The sequence below is a fragment of the Rhinolophus sinicus genome, chromosome 16 (assembly GCF_057876585.1).
Source record: "Rhinolophus sinicus isolate RSI-liver-muscle chromosome 16, RSI-T2T, whole genome shotgun sequence".
In the NCBI taxonomy this organism is placed as follows: domain Eukaryota; kingdom Metazoa; phylum Chordata; class Mammalia; order Chiroptera; family Rhinolophidae; genus Rhinolophus; species Rhinolophus sinicus.
The window spans coordinates 184,938,030-184,952,019 of NC_142516.1; positions in this window are offsets into that span (position 1 = coordinate 184,938,030).

The following is a 13,990-nucleotide window of genomic DNA, read 5'->3' on the forward strand; positions in this document are numbered from 1 at the left end:
TGGGAGGAGGCTTGTTTGTGACTTTCTTCCCTTTTCGAACATGAAGAGTGAAAACTGTTACCCGTGTACTACAGATTCATGTTCATTTCAGACTAGACTGAAATCTCACTTCTAAAATCTTCAAAAATTTAGTAGTATTTTTTCTACACCCACCCCAAACAACCAATGGTCTGTTTTTCTTTTGTGATTTCATAGTCCAAAATGCATGTAATTAAATGCCATCTTCCTTCACTTAATAGACATTTTTCTACCATCTCTATACTTGGCACCTGAATAGATGCCAAGAGTACAAACAAAAAAGACTTAGCTCTTATCTGGTAGAGTTCATTTGTTTTCATAATTATTTTTCTACAGTCCATTTAAGAAATTGGGAGGACATTTTTTAAACCAAGTATTCCTCAGAGTATTTCAGAGAAGTGGTCTCCTTCCACGCTAAAACACTAACTAAATTCTGTGTCATGAAGAAGTAATCCTATTTTTATATTCACAGTTTTTGTATTTTTAGGTCAGCCACAAATAGTTTTTGCCCATCACTTGTCAAGTACATCTTTCATCAAATCTGTAGAACACCATTCATTTCCACAACATACGTGCTGTGTGTGATCCAAGAGACTAGGATTTGTACAACATGAGTTAAGTTTCAAGTTTATTTTAGGAAGGCATATATCCTTATTAATGACACATACACCAAATATATGAGGTATACATTGTGAACCCAGAGTAGAGGGGAAATGTAATGCTTCCTGGTATATAAGGCTCCATTTGAATTTATGGGTTGATATTTCCACCTCTTATTTTTATTGGGGAGTATGGAGAAATAATATTTAACAGGTAGCATACTTATAAGTATACTCCTGGTATTTGCATGCTGCAATGCACTGATACATAGATGAAACAAAAATATTTGAGACATAAAAAATGAACTTCTCTGAAGATTTACAAATGCTTCATTCTAATCTTGGTTTTGGCCACATAATAGGGTTCATTGGTGAGAAGGAAAAAACTGCCCTTTATTGTCAGTAAGTATGGAAAAAACCTTACTTGTAGGTAGATTTACATTTTGATAGGCATATTTTGATACTTTATGCTATTCCCCTTCTGCATGAAGTATCAACTATTTCTATGTCCTCTGGCAAAAGAAAATTCTTAGCTTAATACATCACTCTTTGTTCCACATTATACAAGGTCCACAAAAGAAGGCTCAGAAAGCTACACTTTACCCTTATATTCAGCATTTTGGTTTTTACCTTTTAATAAAGATACCTTTTAGTAACTATTTGCCTTCTGTTTATCATCATTGAAAACACAACAGTAGAGTTCCTTTTGTCCCTTACATTGCAAAAGATAGTTTTAATTTAGCCTTTGATTTATTATTTATAGTTAAGAATTTACTACATTTTGGTAGTCTGTTTTGAAACTTGTATCTGAAAGATGCAGATCATGTCTATTTATTACACAGTGGGCTCTGTTTGCTGCAGAAAAGGGTGAAACTTTTAACTGCTTAGCACACTTGCCAGTGAAATATACCTGACAGAGCAGAGGTTATAACTTTGGCTCTAATTACTTTTAATAATGGTAAGAAAACGTGAGTTTTGTTTGTTTACATGCTGTTTACAATGGCATAATTTTTTAAATATATACAACAATTGAGATATTTATTGCATACTATTTTAAAGATGTTTTATGTGTCTCCACCTTTGGAATATATTGTTACAGTTCCTTATACAGATCATTTGGGTGGCTTTGTTAACGTAGCTAGCAATTTTTATGACTACTAAGTGACCAGTTTTCTGTGCCTTTTATTGTGGGATGCATGACTATGTATTTATTGTACGGAAGTCACTGACATGTATATTTTTGTACTTTGCTGAGCGTAATGGTTGATCTCAATGTATGTGACGATGAGAGAAGCCTTTCCCAAAGGGCACTGCCTTCAGGTCGTCCTTCTCAAATAAAAAGGATGCATTTGGAGAATGTGTGAAGCCTACATTCTTTCTGGTGGGAAATAATAGTGTTTTAATTAAACTTTTTATTTTGAGATAATTGTAGATTCACATATAATTGTAAGAAATCATACAGAGAGAGAAAGATGCTCCAAGCCCAGCACAGGCAGCTACCAGCAACAGATCACTTTGTAGTTCCTGCCAGGCGGCCCCAAGCCAGACATGAGCAGCAGCTGGCCTTGGCCTTCTCTGGAGCCCCTCTCCAGAGGCCCCAGAACCAACACATCCAGTGACTGTCTCCAGACCACACCAGAGTACCACCCAATTAATGCCACAAACAACACACCCAAAGGTGGACTGGGCAGGCACAAAAGGAGCTCTGCTAAAGCAAATCCCACTTCATGGGGTGAGCATGTGCACTATAGATTGTCTGTGGTAGTCATGGCCAGTCTTTATAGCCAGTCAGCCTGAAGGTCCATCCCTCCCAGTGCATGCCAACAGCAATCAAGGCTCAACTACCGCAGGAGGGCACACAAGGGACACACCTGGAGCACCTGGCTCAGGTGACCAGAGAGACTGTGTTACTGGTCCCCACAGGACACCTACTACATAAGGCCACTCTAGGAAGACATAGCAGCTCTACCAAGTACATAGAAACAAACACGGGAAAGCAGACAAAATGAGGAGACAAATATACACCAAATGAAAAAACAGGACAAAATCTGCAGAAAATGAGCTAAACACAATGGAGTAGGCAATCCACCAGATGCACAGTTCAAAATACTGGTTATAAGGATGCTCAGTGATCTCAGGGGTAACTTCAGCAAACAGATAGGAAACCTAAGGAGATAGAAAACAAAAAAGAGCCAGTCAGAAATTAAGAATATAATAAATGAAGAATATATTAAAAAGAATCAGTAGCAGATTAGATGAAGCAGAGGGTTGAGTCAGCAATCTGGAAGACAAGGTCACAGTAAACACCCGATTGAAAAGTAAAAGAAAACAGAATTTTTTAAAAATGAGGGCAGATGAAGGGACTTCTGGGAAAACATCAAGCATAATGACATTTGCAGCATAGGGGTACCAAAAGGGGAAGAGAGAGAGAGAGCAGGGAATTGAAAACCCATTTAATGAAATAATAACAGAAAACTTACCTAACCTGGCAAAGGAAATAGACATACAAGTCCAGGAAGTGCAGAGTCCCAAAAAAGATGAATCAAAGAGGCCCACACCAAGACACATCCGAATTAAAATGCCAAAGGTTAAAAACAGAGAGTCTTAAAAACAGCAAGAGAAAAACAGTTACATAGAAGGGAGCTCCCATAAGACTGTCAGCTGATTTCTGAACAGAAACATTGCAGGCCAGAGGGATTGGCAGGAAATATTCAAAGTGATGTAAAGCAGAGACCTACAACCAAGATTACTCTATTCAGCAAAGCTACCATTTGGAATTCAAGGAAATAGAGAGCTTCCCAGACAAAGAGCTACAGGAGTTCCTCACCACCAAACCAGTATTACAAGAAATGTTCAAGGGACTTCTTTAAGAAGAAGAAGAAAAAATGTGTATTAAAACTACAAATAAAATATCTCAAAGAAAAGAAATTCTGACACAGGCAAACACTTAATAAAAGCAGTGGATCAACCAGCACTAAAGCTAGTAAAAAGGTTAAAAGGCAAAAGTAGGAAGATCATGTGGAATTACAACAGTAAATTAACACACAAAAGAAGTAAAAAACGACAAAACAAAGTTTAAGGGAGTGAGTAAAAATAGTAGTGATTTTAGAATGTGTTGGAATTTAAGCAACCATCAGTTTAAAATAGACTGCTATAAACAGGTTGGTATATATGAAGTACATGGTAACTACCAACCAAAAATCTACAAGAGATATACAAGAAATAAACAGAAAGGAATCCAAACAACAGTATAGAAAGTCATCAACATACAAGGGAAGAGAGCAAGAGAATCAGAAAAGAGAAGAACTACAAAAGCAATAAAACAATAAAATGGCATTAACTACATCTCTACCAATTAATTTAAGTGTAAATGGATAAATGCTCCAATCAAAAGACAAATGGTTAAAGAAAATGTGTAATATATATATATATATATATATATATATATATATATATATATAGTGAAATATCACTTGGCCATAAAAATGAATGAAATCTTAACATTTGAGACAAAATGGATGGCCCTAGAGAGTATTATGCTAAGTGAAATAAGTCAGAGAAAGACAAATACCATATGATTTCACTTATATGTGGAATCTAAAATACAAAAGGCCAACTCACAGATACAGAGGACATACATGGTTGTCAGATGGGAGGGGTTGGGAGGCTGAGTGAAAAGGGTGAAGGAGTTAAGAAGTACAAATTGGTAGTTACAAAATAGTCATGGGATGTAAAGTACAGTGCAGGGAATATAATCAATAATACGGTAATTGTATGATGCCAGGTGGGTATTAGGCATATTGAGGGAATCATTTTGTAAGTTATATACATGTCTAACCACTATGCTGTACACCTGAAACGAATGTAATATTGAATATCAGCTGTAATTGAAAATTAGAAAAAAATACATAAAGTGAAATACTGATTGCAACCTATTAACATGATTTTATAACCCACTAATGAAAGGGTCAGCAAACTTTTTCTATAAAGAGCCAGGTAGTAAATATTTTTGGCTTTGTGAGCCATGTGCTCTCTGTCAGATCTACGCAACACTCTGCCACTGCAGCGGGAAAGCAGCCATAAACAATATGTAAATTATAAGCATGACTGTGTTCCAATAAAATGTTACTTACAAAACCAGATGGCAGCCCAACCTCTGCACTAATGGGTCACAGCCCACAGTTCTACAGTTCTAAAAATGCAGCACTAGTTCAACCATGTCCCGTGCTCAGCTGACAACCCAAGAATCATCTGGAAAGCATGTTAAAAAATGTCCAGGACCTACCCCAGACCTATGGAATCTCTGGGGAAAGGCTCGAGAACACCACTTTGATCACCCTCCCTGGGTGATTCTTACCTGCAGTCTGGGTTAGGAATCACCGATCTCCAACCTCTCCAATCACCCCATCTCCTATTTTACAGAAGATAAACTAAAGCTCAGAGGCTAAGTTCTGGGCTCAAGGCAATAGTCAACAAATTTAAAGAACCCAGCTCATACAAACTAGGGACTCTGTCCACAGTGCCATAAGGTTGGAAATTAGTAACAAGAAATCTGAAATAGAACATAAAACTTACCTCTTATAATTTGTTCAGTACACACATCCCTGCAGAAGTCAGCAAAAGTAATAACTAATAAAAGGACAGAAGCCAATGCGCATTAAACTGACAATAGAACATTAAACATCTCAAATCTACTATAAAGTGTTGTTTAGCCCAAAGGCATAAATGTCTAAAAAGCTCATTACACCATGATGACAATTTCTCAACCAACAAGAAACGCAAATATGTAACATTCTAATTAGCTTAATTATGATTTGGTGAACTATGCAATTTCAACTAGAAGTCGAATTATGAAAGCATTTCAGCTGATTTGAAAGTGATTATAGCATGATGGCAATATGCTATATTTTATGCTTTATTTTATTTTTTTGCTCTGAAGTAATTTTTAAATTTAAAAGTAAAATTTGGTCTTTCTTTTTATTAAGATAGAAATTATCTAGACTTAATGTATGGGCTTCAATACATTGAAACAATTAAAATGAGTAAAAATAGGCACAAGAAAAAATGGAAGATTAATGACTTATTTCATTGTAAAGCTCTGTGAACTTAAATGATAATTTATATTCATTTTATGCCTACTCATATTTGTTCTGCAGTCTGATAACTTTAATTACAGAGTCTTTTAGGTATTAACTAAAGTCATTTCTTTCCCTTGTATTTTGAGTCTAAATAAAAGGAAAGCGTCCAAGCCTTGCTTTGAATGGCTGTTTCTTCCTCATCCTTGTCTGTTTCATTCCCCCTGCACCCCCTCCCCACACTCCCTAAATCACATCCCTATTGTCCTCCCTACCTCCACTGCCAACAGCACCTCTTCTCTACCTGTCAAGCTCCTGCTTATCCACAAGGTGTCAACTCAAGTGACCTCCCAATGGAACCTTCTAAAATTCAGCAAGGCAAGTTTAGACTTTCTGGTCTCTGTTCCCATTACACTTTGTTCCCATTATGGGCATACCTTGACTACAGCAATTTATATTAGCTCATAATTATTAATGCAGCTTTTTTCCCACTAAATTATCTGTTTCTTAAGGACAGAGCATATATCATTCATCTTGTCTCCATCACATTCCACAAAGCATGGCTCATATCTGGTCTTCCAAAAATACCTGCTGAATGAGTGAAGAGAATATGTCACTTGCAATATTGTGTTTAAAACTCTTACATCTGTGTTCATTGGTGACATTTCACTGCCTTCTCTTGTTTGGGAATTAAGGTTACAGTAGCTCATACATGAATTCAGGGAGTACTTCCTCTTTTATGATGTGAAATAATTTGTATAAGAATAGAGTTGTCTGTTCTTGAAATGTATGGTGGAATGATCTGTAAAACTGTCCAGTCATAGCTTTATTATTTCCTCCTAGTTTCTTTGGGTTTGTTCTCTTTTGTTTTCCTAACTCCTTGGATTGGATGCTTAGTATATTCTCTTTATTAATAAAAACATGTAAAATTATCAGTTTTCCTCCAACCCTACTTTACCTGCATCCCACAGGTTTTGTCTATTTTATTGTTTTTAGGGGCTGTGATGGATTCAAGATGGTCATCTGCTTGTCTAGGAAGCCAGGGGTCAAGGTTCAGTCCCCTAAGGGAGCTCTGTGGGCTGAGCTCTATCCCCAGTTAGAAAACCCAGGCAGAATCCCAGTCAGACCACCAGCCTCACATGATGGAAGCAGGAGACAGCTTGAGTTCAAGAGAGAAATCCTGGGGTGCGAGGACTGAAGAGCAAGTCCCCCAGACACTAGTTCTGCACTTGACACTGACTCCAGGGGATAAGCCCTCCAACGGGCCCTGCTCAAGACTGACCACACATGTGCGAGCCTGCTGTGGACAGGGTCATGCATCTCACAACTTTCCATATGTAGTCTCATTAACATGTAATTTCATATGATATTTAATAATTTATGATTTTTGTTTTTGGACTCACAAGATATTAATGTGTTAAAGGCAGCTTTCCACTCTAGACGTGATCTAGTCATAGCTGATGGGATGAGTGCTGCTGTAAGGTGTTTTAGCTTAAAGGGGGTGGGCGCTTCCTGTTAGACTCCACAGAGGGTGGGGTCCTGACATGGCTGTCTTCCTCCTAAGACCCTGGGAGCCCTGGAAAAAAAGCTCAGTTTAGCCATTTTGGCAAATGCCCTCAGATAAATCTGATCAGTGATAAACTTAACTGTCTTGGTTCTTGTCTACATTTAGATTTTATCCAGCATTTTCAGTTATTTACAAAGGGCAATCTGTTTCTTTTTGTTAACCAAATCTGAATCTGCATTGTCCCATATGGTAGCCACCAGCTGTGTGTGGCTATTAAACACTTGAAATGAGGCTGGTCTGAACTTAGGAATACAGGTCAGATTTTGCAACTTGGTATGAAAAAAGGAATGTGACGTGCTTCGATACTAATTTTTATACTGGTTAAAAATCGAAATGATAATATTTTGAATATATTGAGTTAAATAAAAATACATTATTGAGTTAATTTTGCATTTCTCTTTTTTTAATGTGGCTACCAGAAAATTTAAAATTATATACATGATTTAGGTTAGATTTCTTTTACACTCTGATGGTTTAAATAATCTAGTCTGCGATATTATTTAGGAAATGTATCTGGTTTTAATTATAGTATTAGATTAGTCTTGTATATTATGAATGCTCAATATATATCATTAGAATACTTATTAGTTTATATTTTATGAGCATAAATGGAAATTTTATTTTTTCAATTGGATAAGAATTTTTTAAAACTGTGTTCTAGTTATTTTTGAGAATTTTTATTCTAAAAGAGCATATAATAAACACTTGATTTGCTGTTGGTGTTATCTCTTGGAAGTGACAAGACTTTGGCTTATAGATTATCATGTTATTTTAGAGAATAAAATATGAAGGTAGAAAAATCTGGACAGTGTCAGGCATGTTCCCTAGATTTTAATAAAGTTGATACTTAAAAATTAAGGGAGGAGAAAAAGTTGTTCAGTAAACGATGCTGGAATAGTTAGATATGCATAAGGGAAAATAAAAATATAATAATCCCTCCATCACACTATACTCAAATATATTACTAATAAATAAAAGACATAAATGTGAAAAGCAAGACTCAAACTTCTTAAGAGAAAATATAAGAAAATGTTTTTATATCATCAACATAGGTAAGAATTACTTTAAATAGCCCATTTTAAGAAAAGATTCGTAAATTTGACTAAGTAAAAACATAATAAGGTGGTGTTCAATAATGAACAACATATAAAAGTTAAAAGACAAACCACAGACTGGAAAAAATATTTTCAAACATACAAACTACCATGGATTAGTATCCATGACATATGAGTATAGGTATGTATATATGATATATATGTACATATGTATATAACATGTATGCATATCTCCTACAAGTCACTTATTTTTTTTAAGTCAGGTTTGTTGAGGTACAATTTACAAACAGGAAAACTCATCCTTTTATAGTACAGTTCTGTGAATTGTGACAAGTGCATACACATGTGCAGTCACCACTACAATTAAGGTATATAATATTTATTTCATCTAAAAAAAAGTTCTGTAGAGCCTCTCCCTCCCGACCCCCCAACCTTCCCAGCTTTTGATAATCATTGATGTATTTTCTATCCCTCTATTTTTGCCTTTTCCAAAATGTCATTTAAATGGAATCATATGTCCAGAGCTTTGTGCGTCTGGCTTCTTTCACTTGGCATAAAGATACGTGTTGGAGCTCATTCATCTTATTGCTTGTATTAGTAGTTTTTCCTTTTTTATTGCTGAGTAGTAGTCCAGTATATGGATATACCAGGTGGTTTATTCCTTAGTGGAAGGACATTGTTCCCAGTTTTGAGCGATTATGAATACAACCACTATAAAAATTTGTGTACAGGTTTTTATTAACCCACATGGATAGAGGCCACTTTATTTGTTGATATACTTTCTTAGTGTGTTGTCAGTCTGGATTTCTGAGTGTCTCTTGAGCCTAGATTCCCTGATGTCGTATTCTGTCTGCTTTTTGGATCACCTCTTGTACTTGGCACTAGATCCTTGACACCTGCTGTATTCATGCATTACCTTTGGGATACGGAACTCTGAGCTCCAGACTGGATTTCCACCTAGCTCTGTTGCCGAAAACCTGTCCCAGTCTAGTAGTTGAGTGTAATAGATAGCCCCAGCTAAGAGTGATGAAAATTTACAGCTCTCAGCACTTGCTAAGCTTTCATACTTCCTTCCTAACCTGTGTCAGACTGATCAAATTAAACACTGTTGGTATCCAGGCCCTCAAAATAGAAACCCATTTATTAGGACACAGCTGTCTCTCTTTTCCTTTCTTCACTCCTCAGACCTAGAGATAAAGTACTTCTTGGCAATATAACCCTCTGTCTTAGAGATGGCAGGGGCATCGTGGGTCCTTTACGTGTGCACCCAGGAGACATGCATGCTCCCGAGCTACTTGCCTTGTGAAATGCCACTCTTTTGCCTTAGGGCTCCTGAAAACTCTGCATTTAAACAGCATGCCCTTGGGCTATCTGAAGATTTCTCTCTGGCTCTGTGCTACGTTGGCTGCTTCTCTCTAAGACCCCTCTGTTTATCTCCCTTTTTGAGACCAAGGCTTATGCCTGATTTAGCCTCTTCAGCAACTGGAACACACCCAACCTGAAGCCCATTGTCCTCAAGCCTACTGACTCTGATCCCAGACCTCCATTGCTATTTTGTCCCCATTCCACAGGCCAACTCTCAGGCAAGCATGTGAAAAGAGAGTTCAAGGTTATAGTGGAGCAGAGATGTGTTTGTTGCCTAATTGATGCCTATTGCCCAATTCTGAGACACCTTTGGGAATCAATAACCAGCAAGACACAGTCTCTGCCTGCCTTCAAGTGGCGCAGCAGTCAAATTGGTTGTATAGAAGCAAAGATAATGGGTGAAGCAGGAGCTAGGCAGAGTCGGCCTAGAGTAATTTATCCCAAGGAGGCTTCCTGCCAAATGTCTTTTCAGGAATTCTCAGGGGGAGTCAGATCATTGGGGATAAGAAGTGCGCCCCCTCCTCCAAGTGTACTACAGAGTTTTCTAGGGACCAGGTGACAGTAGAAATCCCAGCGTTATTGGCCTATGGCCCTCCCTGTAGGGTAATGGCCAATGACCACAAATGACGAGCAGAGATGAGGTGGCAGGCTCTGAGCACCAGCCTTCTGCTTGCATTCCATTTGTTGAAGTCCTAGACTTTTTCCCAGTAGATCCAAGAATCTGATGTGACAAGAACTACATATTCCTAAATGCACTTTATTAGTATGACGGATAGGAGTTGAATTGGCAGGATGAAGGAGAAGCTGATGAATTTGAGAGCTGTGGAATCTGAGAGCATTTAGCTGTAGTTGTAAGTCACCAATATGGCGGCCGTAATGCTGAGGAGGTGAAATGGGTGTCATGCAACCTTGTGAAAAGTTGCAAGGAAAGCAGTTACCAAGATGTTACTGAGACAAGTAACATGCCAGTGGGGTTGTCCCTGGGTACCACTGCTGACATACCATTTGAAGGTCACTTTGGCTTCCTTGAAGAAGCCTGTCAGTTATCCTTTGTGGCTTAGAATTCCTCAACATATTTTACTCCTACAAACACTGACAAAGAAAATTAAATTAAGTCCAAGAAGCACCTTTGTTAGAAAATGTAGTTTATGCACATTTGGTATTCTGGGGTGAGGGTGGATGACATTTAAATAAACAAGTATATGAGAAGAAAGAGAAATGACCAATTAGTTATCTTGGTTGTGGGAAGAATCACAGTGAAGATACAGCTTAAGGGTGTGGCTAGTTATTTCTGCCTGGCTAGCAGTCTGGGGTGGTATCCTGGGACAAGTCCATTTCGAAAAGACAGGTTAAAAAAAGGGTGTTCTGTCTAAAGAAGGGTATAAATAGGATATCATTATAATTTATCTTCCAAACAGATATTTTTGAGAAAGGAAGGAGGTCCTGAGTGTACCAGAATGGTACATGATCGTACCAGGTAAAAGCAGGATGTAAAGTCACCCTGAATATAAATACAGGCGGGTCCTTAGACCAGAGCAATCTTGTCGATGCTTTTGTGGAGGTAAAGGATGACCGATATGTGTGTCCCAGTGGCTTCTGGCTGGGTAGAAGCACTTGTTGTTGGAACAGCCGTGAAACTGGTTTTGTATTACTGAGAGGCAGGGAGCTTAGTAAGGAAATCCATTACGAAGGTGGCCCAGGGAGACTGAATGCTTGGCAGGGTCACAGAAAGCCCTGGCTTCTCCCAGCAGGTGTTTGTTCTTGCATATATCTTGTACATCATTACATTCCATTGCTTTCACCTTTTGACCTGCAGTAATCTGAAGTCATGAGTCAAAGAAACTCGAACCTTAAAGTGGGCCCACGTGAACAAATGAGCAGCGGGCAGGATTCTCGACAATCTTCTGTGACATGCAGGTGACTTGAGAGAGACCTCTCTGAGGGCCAGCAAAGGATTTGGTTGGTTGCTTCATATATTATTGCCATTTCAGGTTGAGGGACAAGAGGTCCAGTACAAGCTGGACGAAACATTGTGTGGTGTCACAAAATCCTGTCCCCTGTGGAAGTGGTGAATCAGATCATTGAAAACAATGAGAGGAAGCATTTGCCATGTCCTGGCAGAAAGGACTGGTCTACAGGTGCTGTATGGTATCTAAGAATCAAGTGTTATTTCTGCAGAAAGAGCTGTTTGTAAGATGGTGTTGTCCGGCCATGTTTTAATGAGGGGATGCTGTAGCAGAAAGCAGCATTACCTTACAGGTAGAGAATATGTAGACATAAATGAATGTGCCTAAGGAGATGCTGGTGTGGAGAGGCAGGTAATGATGCTCAAGAATTGCATAGGATAATGTGTGCTTCAGCAGACTTTAATTGAGGACCTTAGCTCCTCCTGGAACTTAGTTGAGAATTCTTAGAGTTCGATTAACAGTAAAGTCAGCAAGGTATGTTCATGATGATTTTTTTTAACATTATAAAAAATGCAGACTAATATTAAAGTTTGAAGGGCACGGGGTTTGACACTAAAGCCTAAGCAGCATCTTGTAAAATGTGGATTTCCCTGTCACATAAGAGAATGTCCTTTCCTTAAGCCATATACAAAAATGAGTGTGGTCTGTTATCAGACTTTATTTTCCTGAACACCTTATTTTCGCAGGAGTTTATGTGGCAATTTCAGAGTAGCTACTGACCCTCTGAAAAAGAGAAGGAAACATTACAGGTCATTAACCTGTTAAACAAGAGCTCTGTAGGAATCTTGTTACACCAATTATACCCTGCCTACAGGCATGATGTTTCAAGATAACAAGATCTTTGTAAGAATCTTATTACAGCAACTGATAAGAATAGCAACCTGTATAATCAAATGTGAAATAAAAACACACTTTAAAAAGGAAGACTTTTTAAATCTATTTACAGATAAGAGCAGAACATGACAAAGAGATTGGGACCTTATAAATTTGGGCTCTAAAAAGAATATTTAAAAAATAAATTACATAGGGGCCTGCCTGGTGGCTCAGGCGGTTAGAGCTCCGTGCTCCTAACTTTGAAGGCTGCTGGTTTGATTCCCACATGGGCCAGTGGGCTCTCAACCACAAGGTTGCCAGTTCAATTCCTCAACTCCTGCAAGAGATGGTGGGCTCTGCCCCCTGCAACTAAGATTGAACATGGCACCTTGAGCTGAGCTGCCTCCCGGATGGCTCAGTTGGTTGGAGCACATCCTCTCAACCACAAGGTTGCCAGTTCGATTCCTCGAGTCCTGCAAGAGATGGTGGGCTCTGCCCCCTGCAACTAAGATTGAACACGGCACCTTGAGCTGAGCTGCTGCTAAGCTCCCAGATGGCTCAGTTGGTTGTAGCGCGTCCTCTCAACCACAAGGTTGCTGGTTCGACTCCCACAAGGGATGGTGGGCTGTGCCCCCTGCAACTAGCAACGGCAACTGGACCTGGAGCTGAGCTGCGCCCTCCACAACTAAGACTGAAAGGACAATAACTAAACGGCCCCCTCCACAAGTAAGATTGAAAGGACAACAAGTTGACTTGGAAAAAAGTCCTGGAAGTACACACTGTTCCCCAGTAAAGTCCTGTAAAAAATAAAAAATAAATAAATAAATAAGTAAGTAAATTACATAGATGCTAAGAAAGTTGACACCCACTGTTTATAAAAATAACCTATTTCATTTTAAGACAATGAAAACTATTTCCCCCCTTATATTGGAACTCAAATCCACTGCTTTCCCTCTGAAATAACAGAAGTCTAAGACTTTCAGCTTCGGTTTATGACATCCCTGTGAGTCTTCCCTTCTCCAGGTGAAATACTCACAGGCTACATTTTACATACGACACATTTTCTAGTCCCCTCGCAGCTGGTCAAATGTCACGTGGTTACTGGATGTGTGGACTAGCTTTGCGTAGCACCACACCCTGTTCTGTTAAGCACCACACTAGCATTCATGTGTCCTACGGTTGTGTTTGCTATATTTTGGTAGCCACATCCTTCAGAGGAAGGAGACTGTGCTAACCATGAAGTGATGTGGACCAGGAACCCAGCCAATCAGAGCCGTAGGCTACTTTGGAATTTGTGCGAATTGGCTATGAGGAATCCTTGTCTGTCCTTCAGAAGGTTGGCTGATTTCACAAGTTCCTTTGTGGGGAAGGGGAGCAAATCCATTCAAGGATGACCCCAGGTAACGCAAAACAAATAGGGATCAAAACTAGTGTGGGGCTAGACTAGACATCACTAGCATAGTTTCGTGACTTAAAACCCCCAATAGAACAGGGATTTCCTAAAGCCTAGGAAGTATTCAAGTTCTGCTAC